Source organism: Thunnus thynnus, chromosome 12 (genome assembly GCF_963924715.1).
Source record: "Thunnus thynnus chromosome 12, fThuThy2.1, whole genome shotgun sequence".
In the NCBI taxonomy this organism is placed as follows: domain Eukaryota; kingdom Metazoa; phylum Chordata; class Actinopteri; order Scombriformes; family Scombridae; genus Thunnus; species Thunnus thynnus.
In genome coordinates, this window is record NC_089528.1 from 29,785,947 (window position 1) to 29,809,845 (window position 23,899).

At 39.6% G+C, this 23,899-nt stretch overlaps 1 protein-coding gene across 2 annotated transcripts in view; it reads right to left on the reverse strand.

Moving 5' to 3' along the window:
• Positions 1 to 23,899, reverse strand: part of adcy8 (adenylate cyclase 8 (brain)) — a 119,506-nt gene that overhangs the window by 91,404 nt on the left and 4,203 nt on the right. The gene's annotated exons all lie outside the window — the stretch shown is intronic.

Genomic DNA, 23,899 nt, shown 5'->3' on the forward strand with positions numbered 1-23,899 from the left:
TTTACGCATGACGGAGGAAGATTTCAGGATTAAACTGCTCACTTAAAGAACGGCGGCGCTCAGATCACAGACATCACAATACAGTTAAGTCCTTACCAGGGTTAAAAGAAACCAACTGATGGAGCTGCAACTGATGACTACTTTCTCGATTAAACGGTTAGTCGTTTGGTCAATAAAATGACAGAAAACGGTGAAAAATGAAAGCTCAAAGCCCGAGACGACCAGCAGTTCAAAACCCAAAGATGTTCAGTTTACTGTCACAGAGGACGAAAGAAACCAGGAAATGTTCAGAGGATTTGAACATTTTCTCCTAAAAATGACTCAAAACAATAGTTGATAATTAATTTAGCTTAAAAACATTTGTTTACAGTAATAATAAATGATAAATAAAACAACGACATCATGGACGAGGTCAACTGCAGTCAGTTGAATCATTAATGAGGTTAGAAAATAATTGATTGTGTTTGTAAACCACATAAAGACCCAGAAACAAAAAACAATAACTGTGTGTTTTTATGTTAAGTGTGAATAAAAAATGCAGCATTACAACTTCACAACAGTGTTATAAAACATATAAAACAACCTCCTAGAAATGATGTTTATATGCTTCTAAAATACATTTTGAAGAACATTCGGCTACTTTGATAACTGACTCGTCTTTTCAATCACAGTTTAAGCAAAGATGCAGAATATTTGCTGGTTTCAGGTTCACAAATGTGATGATTTAATGCTTTTCTTTGTCACGTGATAATATTCTGATTATCTTTAGTTTTGGATTGTTGGATAAAAGACGACATTTGAAGAGGTCACCTTTGGGACTTTTCACTATTTTCTTACATCTTAAACTCAAAAATGATGAACTGAGAAAATAATCATCAAATTAATCGATAATGAAAATAATTGCAGCCCTTGTTTTAACCTTTTAACGTCCACCGGAGACCAGCTTAAGCCAGCTGTAAGCAGCAGCATCACACAGTAATGAGTCAAAGCAATCGGCACAATTTGGCCAATTGGAGATGATTGGAGAAGTTCAGGGACACCAGTGTTCCCATTAGGTTAGACCTAGAGGTCTGGACAAGATGTAGAAGGTTCATGATGTTCTGCATTATTCAATTATTATTGTTATTCAAATATGACTCATCATAGACGAGGACCAAACACACTTTTCTGAGTCTTATTTGAACTGATGTAGTTTAGTTTGTGTTTTAGCCACATGCTAAACAAACACATGTCCAGAAACTAGAAGATGTCACCTGTCAAATGAAGCCTGATACATGCAGCATGACCTTACAGTTCTTCTGTTAGAAGCTTTTCCATTTGCCAAATAGGCAAAAAATGTAAAAAGTGTGGATGTTAAGTCTTCAGTCAACGTATTAACAAGCCACAAAAATGTTGATACTGAACATACGAGTGAAATGTTAAACGTATTTCTTTAGTTTTCTGCCAAAACATCTGATCTTGTAATATAATAAGACAATACAGCAATATTATATTATATTAAACTGGTTATAGGAATGTTTAGACACTGGCAGCACTGGGTTGAGGTTAAAGAAAGATCATGTTCTTGGTTTAATACAGAAAAAAAGTCTGCAGCGACTCGAAGCACAAAGCTAAACCTGAACACACACCCCGACCTCCTCTATAAGACTTCATTCATTTAAAACAGCGCCTGTGAGGACGATCCAGGCAGCGATTATGTTTGCAAACACAACATAACGGGGACAACAGTTTAGTTGTGTATATAAACATCATTTCTAGGACGCAGCGTCGCCTTAAGGTCCTCCAGCAAAACTGAATCACATGTTTACAATGAAAAATCATCAGAATAAGCTTCAACATCAAAGACTGAGCAAGGTAACACCATCAGACGACTATTCTGCTCCTCATGCGTTTAAACCTAATAAACCGACATTAACGTTTCACTGAGGCTTTGCAGGAAAATCATGGATGTGTATTTACATTAAAGCTTAAAGTAGCAACACGACTTTGTCTTTAAATTCAGCCGCAGAAACAGAAAAGCAAAAATAAATATTCACAACTTTTAAAGGGAAGTTAAAGATGATGATTTTTGTGGTCGTGTTTTGTTCTTGTTTCCCTGAACTGATCCCTGAGGGCAGGTAGCAGCTTCAGCACAACAGCCTGAGGAAGAGGAGAAATAAAGACGCTGAAGACCAACCGAGCACACACACACACACACACACACACACACACACACACCAGACGACAAGCTGTTACAAGCCTGCAGAGCATGTGCTGTACGGGGTCCAGGTTTGTCCTGTGACAGCGCTCGAATAGAAACGCAGAAGAAGACAGACAAGCAGGGCTCGTTAAGACCAAAACATCTTAACGAGCGGCGGTAACTCCGCAGCAGCTCGACGCCTTTTAACCTCTTTAAACCAGTAGTTCAGTTCAGTCCCATCAACCCGCCTCACTTCCTTTACAAGTATATAAGAAGAACAGCTGCTTCCTGTTTGATTGAACTCCTTTATGCTCAGAAGAAGAAGGAAACAGTATCTTCTGTGTACAAAACACACTACATGTGAAATAAAACGACAAGAGAGACACAGAAAGAGTGAAATGTTCAGATATTAATGAGCAGATATGAATGAATTCTTTAACATCAGCAAAGTGTAGAAAAAGATTCAACTTAATAATGATGATAATAATACTAATAATAATAAAATAATAATAATAATGATGATAATAATAATAAAATAATAATGATTATAACAATAATAATAATAATAATAAAATAATAATAATAATAATAATAATAATAATAATAAAATAATAATAACAAACGTTATTTATAAAGCACTTTTCATAACAGAGTTACAAAAGTGTTTTATATGGAAAAATCAAGATAAAATAACTCAGCACAACACAGTCAGTCCACTAAAACTACAGAGAACAATAAAATAATATAAATAGAATGAAACAGGTGAAATAAAACACGTGTTGGAACTAAAGTAAATCAAACTTTAGTTTAGTGAGTTAATGTGCTGTTAAAAATTATAAGGATTAACTTATATTTGAGCAGGAAAATATAAGTTAAAAATGACTGGATAATATGTTGTATTATTTCTATATTTATTTTATTTATGCATTTTGAAGGCAGAGTGAGTTTAAGCACATATAAGTCAAAAAAACGCCTTTTTCAACTTTAAGTTATAAACCAACTATTTTTAAAATCATTTTTTGCCGTTTGTGAATCGACTCTGAACTCTAAAGGATAAGAATCATGATTCTTATATGAGTGGATTTTTTCATCCGTCCCTTGAGAAACATTATGACGAAGGCCGAAGAGCAAAACCTCCCATCTGAAAAATGCACTTTTTTTTGAGAAAACTAAAAAAAAAAACTTGTTTTCTTGCAGAATTCTATTTGTTAAGGATACCCGACACATAATACACTGTTTTTATATATTTTACTATATTATTATATTATGTGTTAACAATATCAACTAGATATTAATGCCTCACAAAGTGCAGATAGGAGGTTTTGTTGTGTAACAGCAGAACGACACATAGCAGCGTTTTCTAATCTGTCTCCTCTATCAGCAGTAACCTGCAGGACGACATCATCTGTCTGTGTTTTCCTAAACTGTTAAACAATAATGATGTTTTATGATGTTACAACGCTGTGGTTAAGACCCAGATAGCTGCTTTCAGTCTATATGTCGTTTTTAGTTGACTGACATTATGACTTTAATCAACACAGTAGGAATAAATGTTCAGGCAACAATATTAAAATCCCAAATTACACATGTCTATAACAGCCCACGATGATCAATAAAGCCGTTTCTCAGTCTCTCTCTCTCTCTCTGCGTGCTGATGAAATGTTTGGCCGTGATGATGCCAGCGTTTCCACGGACTCTGACACTTTCTGAAAGCTAATGGTTTTTCCCGCCGCCAGGATCTTATCAGACGTGACAGATAGTCGTTGCTGTGTAATAGCAGGGTGTCAACCTGCACAACAGCCCCGAGGAAAAAACTCACCCTGAGCTCCACCGTTTCATTGGTAAGTGTCAAACTGCTCTGTTCGGATTCAACGTCTCTCCTCCTCAGAAAGCAGCTCTGACTTTCAAAATAAAACCAAAGTGATGTTTAAATCATGAGAAGCTAACATTTAATGTGCTTTCTCATGAAAAATATCATAAAAAATCAGCTAAAATCTCTGTAGTTTCATCCATATCAATATGTTGCTTTCTTTTTTTCAAGTCATTAATCACTTAAAACCACTAAAATATATATTTTTTATAATAAAAATTTATATTTATGCATATTTATCTTCATTGTCTTACAAAAGAAACAGCATATAAACACAAAAACATGAAACATAAACACAATAAAGACACAATTAAGACATTTTTTCTCATCTCTCCTCTTCTTGTTGCTGTTTTTCATGCTTTTATTATACATCTGTCATTTTATTTTGAAGGTCTGCAGAGTAGCAGCACCTGTCAGTGTCTTCAGCTGCCTCATTGTGGTTTTGTTTCATGTTTATTTCTGTTTTTTTTTTTTTGCTGCTTTGCTACAAAAAAAATCCTCTTGTGGGACAATAAAGATCTGAACATACTTTGTTATTATAAAAAAGTTAAATACACTTTATTTATCTGGCACCTTCATACTAATTAGTGCAATAATAAGACAGTAAAGATGCAGTAAAACAATTTGAGACTAATGCATAGGAGAGATAAAATTATGAAAATGTAATAAAACCAATAAAACTTTTAAATAAAATGAAATAAGAGCTCAGTTCTAATAGTAAAAGAGAGAAAGATAACAAATAAAATATACAGGAGAGAATAAAACATGGTTTAGTACTAGAGGCTATATGTGAATATGAGATACGAGTAAAATAAATGTTTCAAATTAAAAGTTTTCAGTCGTATCTCGGAGAGAACGTAAAGTTTTGTGTCCAGAGGAGCTTCAGAGGAACTCTGATCCAGGGTCAGACTGATGGATAAATCAATACGAGGCGCCGCCACACCGGCAGCAAAACGTTAGAGAACAACATTTTTAAAAAGCTTCAATTAAAGTCTCAGATCGTTACTTGTTTACAAAGTTTGTCCCTGAGGAGCCACCGTACTGTACAACTAAGAGAACAAAGCAGAGAAGGTTTCTGTAATAACTGTTTATTTCATTGATTAATTGATTGTTTGTCTATAAAATGTCAGAGAAAAGTGAAAAAAAGCTCGTTATAACTTCTTAAAGCTCACTGTGACGCCTTCAAATGTTGTTTGATATTCAGTTTGACACAGAAAAGCTTCAAATCCTCACGTCTTAGAAGCTGCAAACAGCTATTTGTTGACATTTCTGCTTAAAAAACCGACTAAACAGATTATTGGATTATCAGAACAGTTGCTGATAATTGATTAATCGACTAATTGCTGCAGCTGTAATAACTCAAAAGGAAGAAGACGACACACGTTGGTTCGTTGTTTTTCCTGAGTACCTGCTGTTTTTCCACATTTCAAACAGATAACAGTAATCCAGCGGTAATCTCATTAAACACTGACCCCAGAGGAGAGCGGCCAGCGCTGCTGACTGGCGCCCCCGTGCTATGAATAGATTACCGCTGGGAGGTAATCCTGTCTGAAATCATCCTTAATGTGAAGAATAAGCCGAAAATCACCCTCACTTTAAGCCTAACCCCCCCTTCCCCTTCACCCCCCCTTCACTCAGTATGTTCTCAGACTCAAACAGGACAAACGTTGTTATAGCAGCCTATCAGACCCTCGTTAATCTGCAGCGTCCATACGCAGGAAGACTGAGGGTCAGAATATTTTAAAGTGTGTCTTAAAACAAAAGTCAGGAGCCCAGATGAACATTAAACCTGTGTTTCTTGCTGTAATCATTCCTCCTGTTCATACTGACCATTAGAAGATCCCTTCATAATGACCTTACAATGGAAGGGATGGAGGACAAAATCCACAGTCCTCCTTCTGTGCTAAAAAGTGTATTTAAAAGTTTATCTGAAGCTAATATGAAGCTTCAGCGTCCAAATGAGTCAAATCAAGTAGATATCTTTCAACGTTACAGTCTTTTTAGTGCCAAAGTTCCTCTTTTTGTTACTATACTTCCACCTGCAGCTCAACAGGGAAACACTGTCCGAGGAAACACAAAGAGGGAATTTGATGCTAAAAAGACTGTAAATGTGTCAGATATCCACTTGATATGACTAACTCAGACTGCTGAAGCTGAATATAAGCTTCAGATTGACTTTTAAATGCATCAATGAAGGATTACAGCGAGGAAAACCTCTTTCACTGTCACCATGGAAACCTCAAGATACACTTGAAAAACTGTGAACACGTCCTTTAACTCATATCTTCAGGATATGAACATAAAGTCACTGACGTCTGGACAAAAATCATTTCAAACGTCTCACTCGGTGATTAAAGATGCAGTTGAGAGTCGAGAGCCAAAACAAATCCAATAAGGGAAATTTCAGGGTAATAAAACTACATTTTCATACTCTAATTAATTCCAGTTGTTTCTTCTTAATTATATTCAAAACTCAACACTTCCTGATGTGTTTCTGGTTAAATAAACTACCTGATAAAGGAAGGGAAGCCTGCAAGACTTTAAAAGTGAAAATTCTGGAGAAATATTGAGTTTAATTAATCGTTTACATCGTTGTTTGGGGGGAAAAAAAGCGAAGTGGAACAACTGACATGACTCTTGTTGTACTGGTTAGAGTTAGATCTGTGGAAATGGACGTTATACTGGGACGACTGGTCAACATGGAGACAGTTCTGAGTCGTGTGTTAACTGGGAAAAGAAGAAAATAGAGAAATAAAGGTTCTGCTTCTATCTGCTGCTGAGGTAAATAAAGTTTCTTTCAACATAAACTTCTTTAAAGTCGTGTTTTAGTTGATCTTTAAACGTCTATTAGCTGGAAACTGTTGTTTCCTGTTGTGTTTTGGTTATGTTTTTATTGAATGTGTACACACACACATATATATATATATATATATATATATATATATATATATAGCTCTGTGTCTTGTACTATGTTTACAGTAGCAACAATGACCTTGGTTGTATTAATTGTTTGGTCTATAAAATGTCAGAAAAGAGAGAAAATGCTCGTTGACATGTATTTAAATGTCTTATTTTATTCAACTAATATTAATATCAAACATGAGAAAGAAAAATCCTCATATTTGAGATGTTGGAACTTATTTTTTGTGCTTGAAAAGTAAATTAAAACGATTAATGAATCATGTAAACAGTTATTTTACAATCAATAAATCACTTTAGTTCCTTTATATGATTCATTCTGAGCAGCTGCAGCTCGTCCGAATGTTAAAATATAATCAGAGATCCCATTAAAACCACTTAGCTGCGATGTCGGTGCGCCGTCTCCTCCATCCATCTCCTCCACAGAAACTGACTCACACTTTGTATGTTATTAAATATTTATCCTCTTAGAGGAGGAAACCATCCAAGAAGCATCCAGACGACTGAAACCGTGTGTGTGTGTGTGTGTGTGTGTTACATAAAAACACTGAACTTAATGAAGACGGATGAGTCGACATGCAGCCGATCATGTGTCATCACCTGTTTGTTCTGATTGATCGTTACTCCTCTGCTCGTTGCGTGTTTGACCTCGGCGGACCTCGCGGGGGGAAAAAGGCCTCGGGGGGGACGGAGAGACGAGGGGGGGGCGGGGGGGGGGGACTTCTCACCGCCGCGCTGTTCATTAAGACAGAGCTGATGTGTGTCCTATAATCAATACGCCTCATCGTTTGACCTCCTGACCCGGCCTGAAGCCACAGTGATGGTTAATTAATACAGTGACAGGGGAGAGGGGAGCTAATAACTCTCTGCTTTGGCTTCCAGAGTTTTATATTAGCTTTAAGATGCTGTTAATTAGATTTAAATACCTCATGGTTTGCCAAGTCCTGCGTATTAGATTCTGAAAATCAATTTTCTGCACCAAAATGACTCCGATCGGATGACGAAAGGCTTGTAAAACGTCTCTCGTCCGGCCAAAAAGAACAAAGCGAGGTCGTGTTCATACTATTTCAGCCTCATTCAGATAAAAAAAAAAACATTTTCCTTCTTATGTTTATTTGTATAGAAAGACTTTCTATCTGCTGTTACTGAATGAGTGCAGAATCAATAGCAGCGCTCTTCTTTCTCCCAAATTTAAAATCAATATATCTGGCTGTGAGGAACATATTGGGATATTTTTTTTATTTACAGATGTGCAGATCAAGTTTTTTTTTTTTTTTTTTTTGGCCTTGATCCATCTCCAAGTCCTCTCTGCTGACACCATACCGATCAATACTTATTAAATCTAAATGTTGATGATCTGAAACATTGAAATAATGCAGCTGCAGACTATAAAACCTGACAGACCTCATCTTACACGAGCCAGACAACAGCAGCAAACACAGAAAAGACTCACATTTCACCTCATAATCCGCCTTCCTGCACGAACAAAACCTGCGACTTTCATACTCACACTCACGGTTTGTCCAATAAAGTTTATTCAAACAAGACAACATTAACAAAGAGAGAGAGAGGCAGCGTTATTTTGTGCGATTCTACTAAGAAAGTAATAAAAACGTGGAGCCACAGATGTTTGGAAGATGCAACAATCTGATGTGAGGTTCAGTTTTCTATCGCAGCGTCTCAACACGTCAAATATCCTCCAATCGGATTCGAGCGAGCTCACTGCAGTTTATAACAGCAGCCATGTTGGAAATCTGATCTCAGAGCAGCTCAAACCGACAGACGAACGACATTTATAAACCCGATCGTCTGACGGTCAGATTCATGTGATAAAGACACGTTTCACAAATGATTGTCAGTATGAGGATCTACTTGATTAGTTAAACATTTTAAAATTAATAGAAGAAGAAATTATCTTAAAATCACCTTATCTGCCTTTAAATGTTGAAAAGATAAACATTTCTTGGCTTTTTCAGTATTTAAACAAGGCTAATAATCTCTAAACAGTGTAATAGTGAATAGTGAACAGTAGATGTGAGTGAATATTGCAGGAAAACAAATTAAATATGTTGACAGTGAACATTTAGTGACTTACACACAGTGGTTACCAGCTGGTGGGTTAAAGCCAACTTAGTCAAAAAAAATAAAAATTACTTCAATTTTTTAAATTAAATGTAGCAAATTTCCTGAACAACGTTTTCATTTCCTGTTTCGTGGTCCGTATCAACGCTACGACATCCAGCTTCACTGTGAAGTTTGTGGGTCACGTTTGCTCCAACAACAAGCTGGACTAAAGTGATATTCAGCTCAGTTTCACTGACACAAAATATAAAGAAGAAGAAGAAGAAGAAAACGTTTTATGCAGCTGTTTCTCTGCATCAGACCTGTTTACATGTTGTTTTTGAGCCCTAACGTCTCTTTTGCTGCAACGCTTCTAATTTATTGAGCTTCCAGCCTCAGTTGAACTAAGTTATTTGAGTTTTCATTTAGTGAGGAGGCCGTTTGAATCCACTGGATGCACAGAAATCTACTGAATAGATGCTGAGACGGTCGATGTTTGGACCGTGACCTGATGTCTTCTCACTGAGGTGATAAAAGACAAGTTATAGGTGGTATTATGTGTCTTAAAAAACACATTTGCTGCTAAATATTTGTAGTAAATAAACATATTTTCAGGGTTTTCTCTCTCTGTGCTAACATGCAGCACTTAAAGAACCATTTCTGGCTGTTTTATGTTCTCATAACCTGCTAGATAAAGTCTTGTTTACTCCAGATGTGATGTTTATTTTGTACAGTTGAATCAGAGCAGCTCTTCTTTCCACCGTTCAGCAGAAATGCGTCACGACGACGCTGACGAAGCAACATTTTGCTGACGCGCCGCACCGCACGCATGATGTCAACGGTCTGTCGAATATATACCCCGAGAGGTCGTATCGGAGCGTTTCAGTCTTTTTTTTCTTTTTTTTTTTTATACTCACCAGCAGCCAAAATACAATAACCAGTAATAAGGTTTGTCAGCAGTTCAGTGAAAGGGACACAGAGAGACGCTTTCATTGAGATGAATGGTCTGGCTGATAATAGAGGAGGAGGAGGAGGAGGAGGAGGAGGAGTGCTGAGTCAGCGTTTGGCAAGAAAAACTGAATGACTTGCAGGTAACTTTAGAGGTCGGTCGCTGCCGTCGCCCCCGCTGCTGCTGACGACACTGACGTTTATTCAGAGGCAGCAGAGGAATAAACTTTGGCTAAAAGACGAAAAAAAAAGAAATATCAAGTGGAAAATAGCTTCGATATGTCATGAAAGTAGTTTTTCAGTGTAATGAAAGTACACTAGGTGTGATTTATCAGGTTGTTAGGATACTCTACTGGCATTAAAACTCCACAAAAAGGTTTAACAGCCCAGAGCGGAGAGAGAGAGGAGAGAGAGAGGAGAGAGAGGAGAGAGAGGAGGAAATGAGCCGCTACCAGGCAGAGGCAGCTTTTTCTATTTTATGGTTTTAGAGACAACAGACTCCGAGGCTGTATTTCTCCCAGACAGACCGTTTCATTTGGTCTCAGCGTTGGGAGGACGAGGTCGGAGGAATAAACACGGTGACGAACGTCGGCCGAGGCCAAACAGCTCCTCTGTGGAGTTTGTGATGGCGCTGAGCCGGATATTAAATCATCCTTTTTTTAAAACAGACCTGAGAGACTTAAAAACGCCGGCGCCGTGTGTCGTTGATCCATACGCAGCGACATAAAAACACTGCCAGACACTGAGGCCTCTCAAACTTTAAAACTGTCCAACTGTGTCCCAACAAATGCATTAAACTTAGAGCTACAACAGATAGTAGAAGTATTGAATGAATCGCCAATTATTTTGATAATCGATTAATCATTTGGAGTCATTTTTTAAGAAAAAATCCTCTGATTGCAGCTTCTCACATGTGAGTTTTTTCTGTTTCTTTAGTCTCTATGATAATAAACTGAATATATTTGAGTTGTTTGGGACAAAACAAGACATTTGAGGACGTCACCTTGGGCTGATGCACCAAACAACTAACTGATTAATCCAGAAAATAAAAATCAGATTAATTGATAATGATCATTTGTTGCAGCCCTGATTAAATTGAAAGATCCGTTAAAGATAGTGAAGCGTCCTCACATGAAGAACAACACAGCACGTCGTAACTAAAACAACATATAGTTACATCTGATGATGAGCTGTAATTACGACCCGGAGCAGCGCTGCAGGTGCACAGATAGACCCGCCTGTTAGGGCTCGGACTGGATAAATGCTGTTTTTGTGAGACATTTTTTTCTAATTTTATATTGTAGTTTTTAAATCTGTCCCATGGTATCAGTTCATCCACCACAGTTAAATCCACAGGTGGAAGTTAATGACAGTGTTTCATAGTGTTTACTCGAAGCCGCAGCATCGTTTGTCAATGTTGTGAAATTAAACCACTATTAAAACATCTCAATACAGCAGACAGACTAACTAACAGTCGACCATTAAGATTAACAACAAGCAGGACGGTCTGCTGTATAATATATATGTGTATATATAATATAATATAATATAATATAATATAATATAATATAATATAATATAATATAATATAATATAATATAGTATAAGCATCGTCAATGATAACAAGTGAACTCTGATTGGCTGGTTGGTTCATTTATCAGGCAACTGAAACAAATAAATATGTATTAAACAGTTAATAGTCTATGAAATCATATTTGGAAATCTCTCCTCCTCTCCTCTCCTCCTCTTTCCTCTCCTCCTCCCCTCTCCTCTCCTCTCCTCTCCTCCTCTTTCCTCTCTCCTCCTCCCCTCTCTCCCCTCCCCTCTCCTCCTCTCCTCTCCTCCTCTTTCCTCTCCTCTCCTCCTCTCCTCTCCTCTCCTCCTCTCCCCTCTCTCCCCTCCCCTCTCCTCCTCTCCTCTCCTCCTCTTTCCTCTCCTCCTCTCCTCTCCTCCCCTCTCTCCTCTCCTCCTCTTTCCTCTCCTCCTCTCCTCTCCTCCCCTCTCTCCTCTCTCCTCCTCTCCTCTCCTCCTCTCCTCTCCTCCTCTTTCCTCTCCTCTCTCCTCTCCTCCTCCTCTCCTCCTGTGTCAGCAGCAGTATTCAGGCTCTGAGGGCTTTTGGGGGAGACGAGCTTTCAGTCGCCACCAGAGCAATTAACTGCCGGCTCAATTAAAGCCTCCTCCCCCCCCCTTCACACCTCCTCCCCCCTTCCTCCCCCTTCACACCCTGCACTTAAATCACACTCTGCCAGCCGTCTTTACGGTGGTATGACTCCCTCTTCCTCGTCTTCCTCTTCCCATCCCGTCTCAGTTTCCTCTCTGGTCCATCTGAAGCAGGACGAGAGTCTGAATTTATAGATGAACAGAACTCAAAACTCAACCTGATGAACTTTTTAGATTTAGATCAAGTTCAGGTTGATTTTATTCTTTAAAAAACTGGAGGATTTGTTCTGATGAGATGCAAATGTGTCCTTCTGGAGTCACATGAACGACACATCCAGGTATCTGCTCATCTCATCTGCAGGGATGTGCCAGTATCACGTTTTCTCGCTACAATTATCGTAGATAAAATCTCACAGTATTATCACCATAATCACCAGAGTTTCCTGATATCCTGCTATTAGTGTTTGGTTGTTACTCATTAAATAGTCTGTTGCAGATTTGTTGGACTCTGCATGAAGAAAATAACAGTTTAAACTCTGCAAACAGAAGCAGCTTGTTCAAAGTTTAAGACAACAGACTAGAAATCACTTTAAATGCAGCTCAGTGTCTCTTAGATCCTTCATTCATATTTAGACAATTAATCATTCTTTCCTTCAGTGAAATAAGAATTCTTTGGATGATTAAATTATAATGAAAAGTGTTTATTTCGGGGTTCATTCACGACATAAAAGGAATAAGAATGAAGGACGGTAAAAGCCTTTTTTTTTGCGACAGGCAATTTTTGGAAACGCCTGAGAGGTCACGGAGCGAAAATGTCACTGGAAAACTCTGCCATTAGACGCTCAGAAAGCTGCGACTGATGGCCCTGATCCTTCATTAAATATTAAAAGCGGCTGAGTGCAGTGTCTGGTAACAGCAAGATTGTCCGAGATCAACCGCATGAAACCGGCGAGATGGAGGAGCAGCAGGAGGAGGAGGAGGAGGAGGAGGAAGAGGAGGAAGAGGAGGGAGGGGGGGTGAAAGAGAGGTGAGGGAGGAGATAAAGGATAGAGTCACTGATTCGTCCCTCCGCGTCGTCATCCTCCCTCAGAAATGATTTTTTTTTTTTCTCCATGGAGCTGAGTCAGTCCAGAGGAAACGTCTGCAGAGAGACGACAGCGAGGCGAGTCGTCGTCTGAATGACAACCAGACTTTAAAGGTCACGATGACTTCAGATAACAGAAACTGTGTCAGCACCCAAAAATAGCAGCCAATCAGAAGCCCCCCACTTTTTTAAACAGAGATCCCCCATAAACAAGAATCATTACGACGGTTTTTACACTGAAACAAACAAATCAGGAAGTGGAGACGCGTCGTCCATCTTTATATACGGTGTTTAATCTGTACAGTTGAGTGAATCGAGTCAAGTTGCATTGTGGGTAATGAAGGCGGCAGGTTTGGGCAAGGAAGAAGAACATGTGGAATGAAAAATGACGATATCTCTGCATCATTTTTTTAAAAACTATCCGTCGTGAGTGTGACGGTGTTACAGGACTGAGATGATGAAGCACAGACGTAGTAATTAAAAGAAGCCGACGTTGACTGTTGATAGGATGCAAACAAATCTGTCATATCAACTCTCTGAACAAATGACAGATTAAGACATTTTTTGTCTTAAGTGATCCGATTGGAACTGGTTTAATAAACTGGACAAACACTTCTGCTGCGTGTCCTTCAACCCAGTCGCCAGAAGAAAACATTGACATTGAACGTTTCCGCGAACCACAGAATATCTACGTTTCAACACGTTAAATACATATCATATCAACATTTCTACCTGTTGAATAATGATGTTTTATGATGTGACGACGCTGTGGTTCAGGTCTGGTTAGGGGAAAGATCATGGTTTGGATTAAAATAAAAATAAAATAGAAACGACTGATGTCTCACTAAAAAAAGCCGGATTCTCACTAGAAAAACAGCTGCAAATGTCCTGACGTCTCACTAAAAACTCCCGCTTTTGTCGGTTGAAACAGGAAGCGGACATTGGTTTCGAGGTGGTCTCGAACCGTGTTCTCTGCTGCCAAGAAACTTACTAACCATCCTCCTGCTCCTCCTCCTCCTCATATATAGGAAAGATCAGCTCATATAGATCTCTATAGTGAACTACGTCACTTTCCAGATGTTTCTGTGGTTTGACGTTCAACGCCAGCGTTTTATTCTGGCGACCAGTCTGTGTCCTTCACATGAGATGAAAAACCACCTCAATCATCGAGCCAACACACACACACAGACATGAAACCTGCACTCACTGCGTGTGAGAATTATCCCAGAAACATCTGCGGTGCACTTTAATGTGGCGCACTGTTTCGGTTTTTTTTTTTGGTTACAAATTTGAGAAAATGTGATCATTTTAAGCAGCGAAACGTGTCGTGATCAGCCGACGGCTCTGCTTTTAAAGAATCAGTCACAGAGAAGCTGATCTGACATAAAATGTAAATGAAAGCTGAAAGCTGTGAAAAGATATTAAAAAAAAAACGGGTTTGATTGTGATTGGCTGGCAGCGACAGAAACAGCGTTTTAAAAATTCTTTTTAACGTTTTCCGGAGGTTCGCTAAAGGCAAGAGATTGAAAACGCTCACGTCTCTTTATGAAACACACACTTGCCCTTCTTTTCTTCCTCTCTCCTCTCTCCTCCCCCCCACCCACCCACCTCTCCTCCTCCTCTATCTCCTCGGTGCAGCCGGCGCTCCAGGTAAGCCGAGTTTGACCTTGAAAGAGGAAGCAGCGGCGAGATTGGAGAACGGCTAATCGCCGGGTACGAAGCTCTCGCTGTGTGTGTGTGTGTGAACGGAGGGAGGGAATACAGCAGGAAGATGCTATTGACTGTTTTTTATTTATAATGCTTTCAGCTTCATGGGAACGTTCCCGTAACACCAAAACACACACATTACCACACACACACACACACTCGTCCTCTTCCCAGAACAACCTAATCTGCTATTTACTGATGCTTCTGTTCATCTAACACAGAGTAAAAAGGCTAAATGACTTCTGCAGAAAGACGTCAAGGCCATCAATACAGCAGCAGCCGCCACTGGAAGACCAGAATCAGGTCTATTTGGAGTCTTTTCAGGAGGAGGGGAAAAAAAAAAAAAAAAGACAGGCGCCGGGTCAATATGAGCTTATTGTTTAGAGAGCGAGAAGATGGGGTGTGATCGTATTGGTGTGAAGGTTTTAAAGGAAATGCGACGGTCAATACCGAAGCCTTCAGCGGGGAGAGCCGGAGACAAAGGATGATGTGGGGCCAACAGGAGCCCAGAGGAGGCTCTAAAGAGACGGAGCCGGGATCGATGGAGGCTATTCTGAGTCTGACAGGAAGAATCAGGCTCAGAGGCCTGGGAGGCGAGGGAGGCGAGGGAGGCGAGGGAGGGAGAGGAGTCTGGAAACAGGTCTTAAATGATACAACACAGGGGCATTTAGGGGGTTGTGTAACATTAGAAGAGGGCAGTATTTACAGCCTGTATTGACAGCAAAAGGTTGGAAAAGAATCATCTCTGGAGGAAAAAAACTGTTTCACAATGTAGTCAATGAAAGGTATGAAAGGAAGTGGAATAAATAAGGAATAACTGTGTCTGAGTAGCTGAAAGGAGACAGACTGCTCCTTTAAATAAGACAGAACGCAGCCTTGTTTAATGTCTTTTTCATGCTCGATGCTTCTTATGTGTTGAAGAGTTTTAGCACTTTTCCTGTCCTGTAAATGGGTTTCCATCCACTTGTTTTTATGTGCATTTTCAGTTTGTGCATAAAAAAAAAAAAAAAAAAAGAAAACCTGAGTGAGAAAATGTGAAATATAATCTCAATATTGCATTAAGTTTTAACGCTCGGCTGAGGTGCAGAAGTTTGTGTGTCTGAGGATAAAAATAAAATGTTTCAAACTGCGATGGAAGCAGACGTTACAGGAGGAGGAGAGGACGGACATTCATCCAGAACAACCTGATCTGCTGTTTGTCTTCTGCAGAGAGACATCCATCAATACAGCAGCTACTGGAAAACCAGAATCAGGTCTATCTGGAGTCAAACGAGACGGTCAAAAGCCTCCCCAGGGGCGAAGAGGCGAAGACGAGGCAAAAATCCTTCTCTGAGTAGTCAAATCTCCAGTAAACTTCCATAAATCTTAGAAATCAGAAAGAAGAGGCTGCTACGGAGCCCTTAAAGTCCCAAAAGGTGGTATTTTTCCGTAAAAACCATGGTAACAACACAGCAAATAGACGATTCAAGTAAAGCGATGAACGCCGCCGTGTTTCTAACATACTTGAGAAATCAACAAACTCTTAAAAGCTATAAATGTAACTTACCCTCGTGGTCCTATCAGACCTTTACTGTACAGATGTTAACTTGTTCCCACGAGATAATCTAATCAGGTTTCAAACCAAACATTATCAGAGTCGTCCGGTCCTGCTTCCTCCAAATCAGAACCGTCTCCAGAATTAAGCCGATGCTCCACTAGAGACTAGATTACTGCAACTTCCTCCTTTCCAGTATAACACAAAAATCCCTCCAACTGGTCCAGAACGCAGCAGCAGCTCCGCTTCTTACTGGTTTTAACAGACATCACATCACCCTGATCCTGCCTTCTCTCCATTGGCTCCCTGTTCGTTTTTAGAATTGATTTTTAAGATTTTACTGATCACTTTTAAAGCACGTCAGGGTCTGAAGCTCCACGCTACATAACAGATATGCTGACCCCCGTACGAGCCAGGTGGGGCCCGTCTGGCTGCTCCAAAGTCGACCGTGCTTTTTCCATCAGGACCCCTTGACTTTGGAACGACCTGCCTGAGGAAATAAGGCTCCGCAGAATCAGTGACTTCTTTTAAATCACTTCTTAAAACCCATTTTTACAGACTTGCTATGTAAACGTTGTCTTTCTATCATCTCTTTATTGTTTTTTCTTTGTCTTCGGCCGCCGTCTTCTTAATGTCGGATCTGTTATTGTTTTCTGTATCATGTCTGTCAAAGCTAGGTGCTATATAAATAAAGATATTATCATTATTATTATTATAAACCGGAGCTATAAGCTATAAAACAGCCTGTTTCAGACAGAGTACTGAACTGAGGGGCTGCATAACGGGTCAGTTTTTTTTCCAACAGTAAATCATGCAAGGATATTCCAGTTGGATGTGTGCATGTTATGTCCTCTTTAACTACCTGAGCAATTAGGATTCTCTGAGCTACATCAGCTCATTTTGCCTGAGTAACCGTTTCTAAACACATTTTAAATTGCTGTTAAGTATAAGAGACTTTTTTTAATCACCTTTTGGGACTTTAGGGGCTCCGGAGGCTGCAGAACCTGCCTGAGAAGAAGTTTTCTTCAGTATCAAAGTCATCCAGTGATAGTTGTCTGTACATCCATGATTACACTGCTAACAGCTGATTCAGCAGACTTTTAATGGTGTAAACGTATCAAATGTAAACACATGAGAATACCAGTACAGCTGACTGTTATGGAGCTTTGATTTCCTGATGTTTTTTACTTTTTTCTGTCATCATATCGGCTCCCAAACAGGCCGATATGTCAGTGTTAGCATGTTTCCATCTGTCAGATTAGCAAAACTTTCTTTGTAGTAGAAGGAAAAACCTCAAGGATCCACTTTAAAATACAAGAGCATCACTCTGGACTGGATTTAAATGACTGAAAAACAGTCTCTCAGTGCAGCTGTAATTATTACTGGACCTCATACTGGATTAAAACCACAGACCAGCAGGTGATGTTGTAATCACCACACCTCCTCTACACATATAAATCCAGCCTGAAAGGGGCTCCAAGTGAATAAATGAAGCACTTGAACATCACTCAGGCTTCCACTGAAGAGCTGAAAACATCAGATCTGTGTGGAGCGATGATGATGATGATGATGATGATGGTTCTATTACTTCCCATCAGTCTCTCCGTCTCCTCTCTGTACGTGTATATATGTTCACCACATCCTTTAGCAAACACAATTAATAAGAGCAGATTAGCACCGCTTGAGTCCAGGACGTTTAATTTCACAGTGAGCCAGGAGTGCAGTATGAGCCGCCCCTAATCCTCCCTCCACCGCCACCGCCGCCGCCACCGCCGCCACCACATCCATCCAGCTGCAACGCATCCGCCCACGACGCCGCTCGCATGTCATTGCAGCAGCAGAATTAAGACGGAACATGTAAAGCGCTGATCTTCCCGTTTTCAGGTCGTCTAATACTAACACGCTAAAGCTAAAATAATCCCTCCCACCCACAGAGTTTCACACACAGCTTAGACGTATAATAATAATAATGATGACACGAGCTGAGACTTATCACACGACGCCCGGCGCCGCTGGAAGCTAATTAATGGACTCAAGCAGTTCCAATCAAAAACACAAGATCCCTCTCAAATAAGTCTTTTATGTGTCGTGAATTTATTCTGTTCGACTGCTTTCATACGTTAATGAAGGAGGTTCATCACTGGCCGAGGCCATCGGGGCGCCGAGGAGGTCTAGCAGTCGTCTTCATAGAGAAACATGAACGCTCTCCAACTTCCTGAGGTGGTTCTTCCTCCTTTGAGTATCTCAGCGTTTAGTCGCACCCCTGTAAAACCCCTTTACTCTGTGTTTTAGTCTGTAGACCACCGAACCAGATCCAGCTTCTTTACAAGAGTTCTCCTGATTGACAGGATTCTGCTTTTAGGTGATGTTAATATCAACCAACACATTATTTGAATCATTTGGTAAACAAAATAAACTTTATTTATAAAGCGCCTTTCAAAACCAGAGTTACAAGCTGCTTTACGATGCAAATAAAACCAGAGAGAGATAAAAATAGAATAAAATAAAAATAAAATAAAAAATGTAAAAAAAAAAAGCCCCCGATTCGACGAGTCACCATGGCAACGGGGAAGAGGAGGGCTGCGTTTTTCGCCCCGCTAGAACTAGAAATCTTAACGCGCTCATACGGTGAGTTTGAAAACGTTTTCAGAAAGCAACACGGCTGCAGCTGAAAAAGAGAGGGAGACGGCGTGGGAGAACAACACTGCTCGGGTCAATACGTAAGTTTAAATGTAGTCCTTTGTAATCACAATAATATTACAATAAACTGCTGGAATGGTCGCCTATTAATTTATTTCATTTAGGTGCAATCCCGCGGGGGAGAAGCGCACTTGGCAGCAGTTTAGGATGAAATATAAAAACATTGCATAATCTCATGGGGGAACCTCATTTTGATCATGTTTTACATTGTAAAGTAAATATTAAGTGGCTGTTTGACTGTGCTGTTGTTTTATCCCAAACATAACGCTGGTTTCACACACATAAATGTCTTCTCTTCTACATCACGTTCTGTTAAATAATGAAGCCTATTTAAACTAACACAGACTTCTACTCAGCCAGCAGCACCATCACCTCTAACGGAGGAGAGCAGCTGATTATTGTCTGGAAATGCTCAGACAGAGAGAAACTCCAGGTTCATTGAGAAAAACCTGGTCCTGACTAGGTTAGGTTGATGGAGTCTGTTACTACGGTAACTGACCGTAGTAGAGAGAGCTTAAGTTACCTCTCTCTCTGAAACATGCTAGAGTTATCCCTCTTTCTCTGGTTTGACTTACCTCTCTGTTTGAAACAGAAAACTCAGAGTTTCCTTCATTTCAGGGTTAACAGACTCTGAGTTTTCACTGAACCTGCTTTGTGAAACGGACCCGGTATCTAGTGTCATATCAGGATATTGATATAATATTGACATATTGCTCAGCTCTGGGTTTTCTTTACAATCAACCATCACAAAGCAGAGTGTCAGTCTCCTCAGTCCAGCTAACAGCAGCCTGTTTAAAAGCGCTCGACCTCTTCCTCTGAGAGGCTCGCCGGGTCGCCGGCGCTGCGAGCGGAGCGTCACAGCTGAACCACACGAGGGGGAAGCTGGGAAATCCCCCCTGAGCTACACAACAAGAGCCGACGCAGCGCAGCGTTACAGTCAGCCGCATCACATCTTACAGTCATCTATACGGGCCACGCGGAGGGTCAGCCGCGTCAGCCGAGACTTCAGAGTGGAGGAGCGTGATGTGATTCGGCGTGACGCCGACAGAAGGACAAGAGACTCAGATGAGAGCGGGATGAGTCGCACCGAGCACGCTCACGGTGTCTTTTCACAGCTTGTAGGCTGCAGCATGGGAATATTTTTGGGAGTTTCTTGCATGTCTGAGCTTGCATGACTCGGAGTTGTGTCAACAAACACACTGGAAATATGTCATGACTCAAATATTCTGTGTGAGCAGCCTCGCACGCCGTGAGATTCAGTCTGTTTAAAATGTTGCTCGATAAAATAAAATGTGCACATCTTTAAATATGTAGACTGTGAGGCTGCAACTAACCATTATTTACATTATCGATTTATCTGACGATTATTTTCTTGATTGTTTGTCTATAAAATGCCAGAAAATAGTGAAAAATGCAGTTTAGAGCCCAAACAAACAATAAAAAATCTCTTTACCTTCATGTATGAAGCAGAAAAGTATTAAATAATCACATCTAAGGAGCTGCAACCAGCAAATGTTTAGTTTTACCTAAAAAATGACTAAAATGATTATTCTATTATCAAAATAATCGCTGATTAGTTTTCTGTCGACTAATCAATGAATCATTGACTTGTTGCAGCTCCAGCATACTGAACATACGAGACTCATTAGTCTCAGAACAATCAACAATGTGGCAAATAACAGTTATTTTCATTATTGATTAATCGTTTGTCCATTTAAAGTGTTTCCTAAAGGGGTCGTTCCACTAAATACTATGTGCTTACAACTTACACTATCGTTGTGAGTGAGTTTTTCCTGCTTTCCAGGGTCCCGTTGGTTTAATTAATCAATTAATTAATTAGTTACAATAGTGATCTGTGAATCCTTCCTGGTGGTGCGTTCATGTGCTTTACGTTGTGCAGAAAGAAAACGAGGATCTCATCTGGAAACATGGTGACTAACATCATTATTAATTAATCTGACAATCATATTCTTAATTAATTGATTAATTGTCTAGTCTTTACATGCACAATTTCCCTGCGTCCACGGCGATGCCTTCAATGTGCTTGTTTTGTCCGACCAGAACCAGAACCTAAAGATGTTTGATTGACTGTTTTATTATGTTGAAGAAAAACTACAAATCTTCACATTTCAGAAGTTTGAACCAGAGAATATTTTGGTATTTTGGCACTAAATCATTTTATTAAAAGTGATCGTCAAAGTTTCCATGAGGAAGGATTTGTTACATGTTTCTCATGTCGGGTTTTTGTTGAGTTTATATCAAGTTTTTCCAGTTTATATTTCATTGTTTTCACTGTGTTATACATTGTCCTGTAAACACATCACCTTCTTTAACACTACGACACAAACCTGCGTATAAAGTATCATCAGGATGCAGAAGATTTATAATCCTTTCAAAATATTATCTTGATTCACTCGAGAGAAAAATGGAAAAAATATCCAGAAACAAACAAACTGACGGAAGATGTTTCAGCCGTAACCGCTGATGTGAAGAGTTTGATTCTGATGCTGCTCTTGAGAACATTTGACTCTCATCTTGAGAAAGTAAAAAGCTGAATAAAAAGCAAAAGTGAGTCTCTCTCTCTCGCTGAGGTTTTTATCTCTCACTCACCAGAGATAAACATCAAATAATGAGCGATCCACTTCAGGTTCACACCGTCTCTGCTGCGCTTTTTAAAAAAATTTTCTCTTAAAACTGCTTTGACATGTTAAACTGCGATTTCTCACCTGCTGATAACAAACATGTAAAGTGTGAATGACGACTTTCAAGCCTGCAGGTCAACAACGTCTCTGTGTGTGTGTGTGTGTGTGTGTGTCAACATTCAGATCATCAGCTTCCATTAAAACCAACAGAGGAAAACTATGAATCAGGCTTTGACTGGTAGATAATTATGATGTTAACCTAATTATGAAGTTAAAACTGACGGAGTTCAACAGACCATCAGAAAACTGAAGAATCTTTTAATCGAGTACTTTAAATGATTTGTGGCTGTAAGAGAATCATGTGATCAACTTCTTCTTCTCACAGCTTCACTTCCACCGCTACAAACTACAGAACCCTCGTTGAACGCACAGTAAAACAAAACTCTCTGTGTCCATAAAAACTCCTGAATACGAGTTCAAAAGTTCTCCTTCTGCCTCCGTAAATCAACCAGAGCAGTAAATCTTTCCTTGTAAAAGGCTGCAGACTACAGACTAACTTCCCTCTAAAGCAAATATTCCAGGAAAGGAATGCCTGGAAAATCAGGAATAGTTCAGTTTCATTATTGTTTCCCTCCATAAAGCGGCTATAATCTATATTTTTATAATAATAATGAACTGACAGCAGAGCTGGGTATCAGTACTTGATACTTTTTAAAGGTATTGACCTAAATAACCCAGTACCAAGTAGTATTGAAACCTCTCCAGTCACATGATACCTACATTTGATCTTTTTTTGTATGCAGATCTAGATAAATATGACTATTTGTATGATTTAGCTCGCAGCCAATCACCACAAGCGTTCTTCGATTTAATGCAACGTGTGATTGGCTCACTATCACAGCAGCTACAACCTGAACAGTCTGCAGTGATAATACTTCAAAAAGGTATAGAATGAAGTACTCTATTGGTATCGGTATCACCTTAAGGGTACTGGTATTTAAACCATACCCAGCCCTACCTGTCAGTGTGTAATGTGTTGGTCGTGGCTCGTAGTGATGAACCTACAGAGAATTATCAGTGACTCTGCAGCTCCTCTCGGCTTTACGGAGCTTTATAGTGAGTTTCAGCTCATTGTTTATCTGTCCAGCTGCAACTTTACTGTTCTGGTTCACTCTCAGTGTCTCTCATAGTGTCGTTTTGAGAAACAGAGCAATGACAGAATAAGGGCTGCAATACAGTGTCTATATATATATATATATATATATATATACAGGTAAAACTATCTTTGTGAATTAACTGTGAAGGTTTATAGATGTAGAACAACTGACAACAACTAATGTTATTGTCTACAGCAGGAAAGAAACAATATTTGACCTTTGACCTTAAACATGAAATTTAAGACTTTTTAAACCCTTTAAAGCCTTTTTTGAGGGAAGAGAATTGAAAGAAAGAAAGAAAGAGTTTATTTAGAATAATATTCACCAGTAGGGGGTGCTGATCCTATATGGAGCTGCAGCGCATTTCAGGACTTCCTTGTATGTGTGTGTGTGTGTGTGTGTGTGTGTGTGTGTGTGTGTGTGTGTGTGTGTGTGTGTGTGGACAGCTCCTGGTGCTGAAACCACTCAGCAGTCAGACCGGTCTGGTGTCACACACACAGAAACCGCAGGGTTTCATTATAAAAATAAAAATCCAAGTCTTAACAAACCAGAGAATCAAACACAAGAAGCAACAAACTGCTCAGGTAGATCAACAGATTAACACCTGTTCAGACCGGTTTAGTTTCTATGATCAGAATCAAAAACACAAATATCAAATAAAGTCTAATAGAAATATAAAAGCAGCGAGTCTTCTCTCTTTCTCTCTGCTGACAGTTTGCTGAATGAATCTGATACTTTATGACAGTTAATATCTGATCAGGCATCAATAATCTCTGCAGACATTTATAAACAAGCCTGGAAGTTTCTGGAGAGATGAACTGATGAAGAGAAAGGGATGAGGGAGGTGGAGAGAGGAGAGAGGAGAGAAAGATAAGGATGATGGAGCAGGAGGTCAATAAAGGAGAAGAAGGGGAGGGATAGAAGGAGGTGGGGAGGAG